Raw genomic sequence first — 6,586 nt, 5'->3', positions numbered from 1 at the left:
ACTTTATTTTGAACAACAAACCACTGGATAGGGCAGTATGGTATGGTGACTAAGCTTGTGGACTCTGGAGCCAGACTGCCTGACTTGGGGTCCAGACCCTGCCATTTACAAGCTGTGTGGCTTTTAGAAATTCACTTAACCTGTCTTTGACTCAGTTTTCTCATCTACAAAGCAGGACTTAGGGTTAAATTATTTAATATATGTAAATATACTTGGCACATAGTAAATATACTATGGCACTTGGTCCATAAACGCTATCTATTTTTACTGTTCGACCAAGACCCATTAACCTGAAATGTCCTCAATAATGGATGCCTGTATAGGTCACTTGCCACAGAATCGATAGTCCCAGCTTTGATAACTATTCCTGGTAATACAGCCTTACAACTGCATGTGTTGGGTGTTTCTAAGGATGTTTTATAAACAGTGCTTTAAAAAGCAATACTGTAGTATTTGTGAGGGATTCTAGACTGCTGGAAATGTTCTCTTTCTTGGCCTGATTGATGCTATATGGATGTTTTACTCTGTGACTATTCATTAAGCCAAACACTTATGGCTTAGATGATTTTCTATATGAATATTATACTTCAGTAAAACAAAAAATCTAAAAGGTTATTTTTAAAAGGCAAAAAAATTAAGTGGTTTTTAGAGGTCATGAATATACTCTTGCAGGATGCAAGCCAAACACTAACTGCCTTAGTGTGATGCAAATGGGACCTGTAACTTGGGATAAAGTTTCCAATGACTGCATTACATGTGGATTCAAATTGTGCTGTGTCCTCGCCCAAATTCTGCCCTCGGACTGAAGAGAAGGTCATCTGTTTTGGAAAATAGATAAGATGGCTGAAAAAGTGACCCTAATAATGAGGAAGATACTGCTTTGGCTAATTCATGTTAAAAGATGCATTAAATTATTTATTGAACTAGGAATATGGAAAGAAAGCCATATTTATGAATCAATGTATTATTCATAAATATTTATATTTCATGATGATCCTGTGCTGTGCTCAGTTTCTCAGTTGTGTCTGATTCTTTGTGACCCCATGGACTGTAGCCTGCCAGGTTCCTCTGCCCATGCAATTTTCCAGGCAAGAATACTGGAATGGGGTGCCATTTCTTACTCCAGGAGATCTTCCTTACCCAGGGATTGAACCTGCATCTCTTGTGTCTCCTGCATTGGCAGTATTCTGTACCATTAGCATCACCTGGGAAGCCCTTTGTGATGATATATGAATTTAAATATATGTATAATAAAGTCCATTAACTGATAGAAGTAGAATTTTGGCTGTTTCAGCCTCATCCATGAAGGTACATGTTTTCAGTTTGGTCAAAAAGCTTTCTGGGTTTTCTCACTGGGAAAATGAGAAATCATCTTAGGTTTGGGTTGACTTATAGGGGAAATGTGGTAAATGAAGCTAAGGGAGTGAGTAAGATTTCCCAGGGACAGAATGTACATTGGGAAGAGAAGGGGGCCTGAGACAGACCCTAAGAAGTTCTAAGGGTCTGTCTTTAAGTGTTGAGGAGAAGAATCACAGTCATTAAAGGAGAGTGAGAAGAAGTGGCCAGAGAAGGAGAAGAAAAGGAAGATGCAGTGCCAATGAAGCCAAGTGAAAGGCTGTGAAAGGAGTCACGAGGCAAGGAGTGCTGATCAGGGTTGATTGACACAGAGGAGGCCAGGGAGGCAAGGACTGAAAAGCATCCATTGGATTGGGCCAGAGGGACAGCACTGGTGACCTTGGGGACAACAGGGTAGGGGAGCGGTAAGGGTGGAAACTAGTCAGCACTCAGGAAAGGAGCTGGGTAAGGGATGAGGAACTGCAGTACATGCTGTGCAGCCTGTTCTTTCAAAAGGCTAGACTACAGGGAGGAGCGAGATCTATTGCAGGGGCAAGGGACAGGTGTTTTAGGGGACCGGAGAGTTTTTCAAATAAGAGAACCTAAATTTGCTTACCTCTCTTTATTGAAGATACATATTAATGGCCACTATGTGCCAGCTTTATCCTTAGGATACATTGTTAGGATATGACTAAGGAGCATTCAAAAGCTGTGAAGATAGATCTGTACATTGGCACTGCGTAGTATAATGATAGAGGAAAGCATGGGATTGCAGGCATAGTTCAGCTCAGTTCAGTCGCTTAGCTGTGTCCGATTCTTTGTGCCCCATGGACTGCAACATGCCAGGCCTCCCTGTCCATCACCAACTCCTGGAGATTACTCAAACTCATGTCCATTGAGGCAGTGATGCCATCCAACCATCTTATCCTCTGTCGTCCCCTTCTCCTCTCGCCTTCAATCTTTCCCAGCATCAGGGTCTTTTCAAATGAGTCAGCTCTTCATATCAGGTGGCCAAAGTATTGGAGTTTCAGCTTCAGCATCAGTCCTTACAATGAAGACCCAGGACTGATCTCCTTTAGGATGGACTGGTTGGATCTCCTTTCAGTCCAAGGAACTCTCAAGAGTCTTCTCCAACACCACAGTTCAAAAGCATCAATTCTTTGGTGCTTAGCTTTCTTCATAGTCCAACTCTCACATCCATACATGACTACTGGAAAAACCATTGCCTTGACTAGATGGACCTTTGTTGGCAAAGCCTGGCTTGTAGTGAGGATCTAAACTAAGTTAGTAGGATTAGAAAAGAAGAGTGAGAAATGAGAGAAGTTTTAGAGACTACAATTCTTTTTTAAAATTTTTAACCTTTTATTTTGTATAAAGATATACATATGTATAAAATATACACATATATAAAATCAGTATAGTCGATTAACAATGTTGTGATAGTTTCAGGTGAGCAACGAAGGGCCTCAGCTATACATATACGTGTATACATACTCCCAAAAACCCTCCTCCCATCCAAGCTGCCACATAACATTGAGCAGAGTTCCATGTGCTGTACAATAGGTCCTTGTTGTTTATTCATTTTAAATATAGTAGTGTACATGACTATCTCAGACTCCCTAACTGTTCCTTCCCCCTGTCAACCATAAATTAGCTTTCTAAGTCTGTGAGAAAATCTTTATTTACTTATTTGGCTGCACCCAGTCTTAGTTGCGGCACCCAGGATCTTTGTTGCAGCATGTGGGATGTAGTTCTCTGACTAGGGGTCAAACCCAGGCACCCTGCATTGGGAGCTCGGAGTCTCAGCCACTTGACCACTAGTGAAGTCCCTAGGGACTACATTCTTGATGGCTAACTAGAAGTGAGGAGTGCTGGTGTAGGAAGAGTGTAAGATGACTTACATCTTCCTGGTCTGTACATTAGTGATGTTACTCACTATGTTTGGGAAGAAAAGGATGAGCATGTTTGAGAGGAGAGAGATATGATAATGAATTTGGTTTTGGACATGATGACTTTAATATGTATGTGAGATATCCCAATGAAGATGTGTAGGAGGTGGTTGAGTATAAAATTTGGAACTCAGGTAAGCTGAGGAAAGATATTTTGGAGACACCAGTCTGTCAGTCTATAGAGGTTAAGTGGAACCATGAGAATGGATGTGGTCACCTGCAGAGAATATATAGTGAAAGAGTGCCTGGGCAGCATTAGGGTGGATAACAAAAGAAGAGCCATGAAGGGGATTGGGAAGAAGTGGCCAACAGGATAAGAACTAAGCAAGAGAGTAGTTTCCAATGTGCTATCATAAAAGCCAAGGAAGGAAACAGCTTCTAGAATGAGAGTTGTCATCAGAGAAAAATTACCACACTTAGATGAGGTCTCACAGGTCTCCGTTAGACTTTGAAATTAAGATGTAGCTGATGATCTTAATGATTCAAAGACAGAGGAAGAACGAAGCCAGAGGCATCACACCTCCTGATTTCAAACTGTATTACACAGCTGTAATCAAAACAGTATATCTGCATAAAAGCAGACATATAGATCAATGGAACACGATAGACAACCCAGAAGTAAATTCATACATCTAATTAATTTCATGTGGAAACAACCTAAGTTTTCATTGATGGGCAAATTAATAAATAATATTCATTCATGCTGAATATGGGCTTCTTTGGTAGCTCAGCTGGTCAAGAATCCGCCTGCAATGTAGGAGACCCTGGTTCAATTCTTGGATAGGAAAGATCCCCTGGAGAAGAGATAGGCTACCCACTCCAGTATTCTTGGGTTTCCCTGGTGGCTCAGATGGTAAAGAATCTGACTGTAAGGCAAGAGACCTGGGTTTGATTCTTGGGTTGGAAAGATCTCCTGGAGGAGAGCATGGGAACCCATCCAGTATTCTTGCCTGGAGAATCCCCATGGAGAATCGCCATGTTGCCTGGTGTGCAACAGCCTATGGGGTCGCAAAGAGTCAGACAGGACTGAACAACTAAGCACAGTATATGCTTACTATAAGAAAGAATATAAAGATTCCTTCCATAATAAAGAAGGAATGCTAGTGAGACAGCAGGATAAAGAACTACTACTACTCAGTGAGTGAAGCAGGGAATGAACGACAAAGGATAGTAACATGAGGCTGAGAGGAGGAATGGGGAAAAGAAGGACTGAGGAACTGTTGCTGGGAAGTAAGCAGCAGGATCACATTTAACACCGCAGGTAAGAAGCTAATGGAGGGGCAATGGCTAGTGGAGAAAGGGCCCAAAGAAGAGAGGCAGGTGTGAGGAATTAACCATGGTTACTGGAAGGAACTGGTTTTTAACCTTGAGAGGTACTTCTTCCTTCAAGACTAAACGGGAAGATGGGTGAGGATGCAGATAAGTGCAGGTATGAGGTTATGATGGCAGTAGGGGTGGAGGGTTGACATGGGAATTTCAGGCCATTGTACCTGGTGATCCCATTCTCTCTGGAGAGGAGTTGGTGTTTGTGAAAAATGGAACATGAGGGAGGCAGAATGTTAGGGATTTTGAGGAAAGTGTTAAAGGAGGGGAGACACTGTTATGAGGATGATGGCTGTTGGCCTTATAGGCTCAAAGGACCATGGAGTTGAAGATGCTAGCAAGAGAACAAAAGATACAAGCACAGCTACACTTAAGTCTCTGATGAAGAAGAGAGGTCATTTCATGACAACACTGAGGAGGGTAGAGGTTTGAATAACAAGATGGTATGATTCTCAAGGACTGGGAGGAGGTATGAAGTGCTTGTGTGTGTTTGGGCCTTTGGAAGCTCCGAGAATGGAGACAACTTCCCTCTCCATAGACGTGTGGAAGAATGTGAAGAAATGTTGTACTTAAACAAAGCCAGCTCTCTTAGAGGAAGTGGAGGCACAGAGGTATATAATGGGGCTGAGAATTTTGGGGTTTCAGAACGGAAAAGTTGGGAGAAGAGCCCAAGATAGAACGGGCTAACTCTGGGAAGCAGTGAAAGGGTAAATTAACCAGGGGCAAGGAAGGACAGATGAGTGTGAGGAAGACCACATGGGAAAGGAAAGGTGACCCCAAAGGCCTGCCTTGTAAACGATGATCCTGAATGACAGGATGGGAGACTATCAATTCTTGCTGGCTCTATTAATCATTTGTTTCTTCTTAGTGAGGGGCGAGGCACTGGGTAGCATCAGTGTTTAGTTGTAGACTGCTCTGAGACTAAGCCCCTGCTCAAATGCTCATGAGAAAGCCACAATTATTAGTGCTCTTCAGTAGAGCCCAGCCCTGGAGAAAGTGAGCAAGAGTATTAAAAAATGGCCGGAGTCCAGCACTGCTTGAGTTGGGCTCTTCCAAGAGTAAGTATGTTTTTCAGGCTCTGAAGGATTTCAGTTCCCTGTAGAGACTCTAGGGAAGAAAAAGGGAGACTCTTGATTCTCTCCCACAGAGCAGGAGCCAGAGAAGGCAGAACCAGATGGAATCTAGAACACAGGTGGAGGGATTAAATGTGGAGAAGAAGAAGGACTCCTGTCCTCTGGGATAGGAAGTAAGGAGAGCCAGTTCTCTAAATTTCAGTTCACAGAGTGATCAATTTGCTGAAATTCATCAATTTTGCCAATTTACCAAAATTTTGTTTAATTATGTGTAAAGTTTACAACCATTTGCATGGCTGTATGGATTTTAACTAGTTTTGAAGATTACAAATTGTCAGTTGACTAATCTGAAGTGTAGTTTAGCTCAGTTTTAGTTTTAATTTATTTGCAGCTGTTTCACTGAAGTCATTTTTGCCAGGGCTGGCCTGGCAAAAGTTCAGTGTAGTCTAAAGTTTTCCTTAGTTTGAATCCACCACTTTTGAGCATGAGAATTTCTTGTGTATTTTGTTCTGTAACTATTGTAAAATGACTCAAATGTCAAATATAAACAATCTTTTTTTTTGGGGGGGAGTTTCTGTTTTTCAACATTTTCAAACTAATAATTTGTTTTTTTTTTTAAATACTTTTTTGTACATTTATAATTTTAATAGGTATATAGATATGGGCTGAAATATGGCCATATAATATTTCCTTCAGTTCAGTTCAGTTCAGTTCAGTCACTCAGTTGTGTCCAACTCTTTGCGACCCCATGAATCACAGCACGCCAGGCCTCCCTGTCCATCACCAACTCCCGGAGTTCACTCAGACTCATGTCCATCGAGTCAGTGATGCCATCCAGCCATCTCATCCTCTGTCATCCCCTTCTCCTCCTGCCCCCAATCTCGCCCAGCATCAGAGTCTTTTCCA

The sequence above is a fragment of the Bison bison genome, unplaced genomic scaffold (genome assembly GCF_000754665.1).
Source record: "Bison bison bison isolate TAMUID 2011002044 unplaced genomic scaffold, Bison_UMD1.0 scf7180017864112, whole genome shotgun sequence".
NCBI classification, from domain to species: Eukaryota; Metazoa; Chordata; class Mammalia; order Artiodactyla; family Bovidae; genus Bison; species Bison bison.
This window is presented reverse-complemented; position numbering follows the sequence as displayed.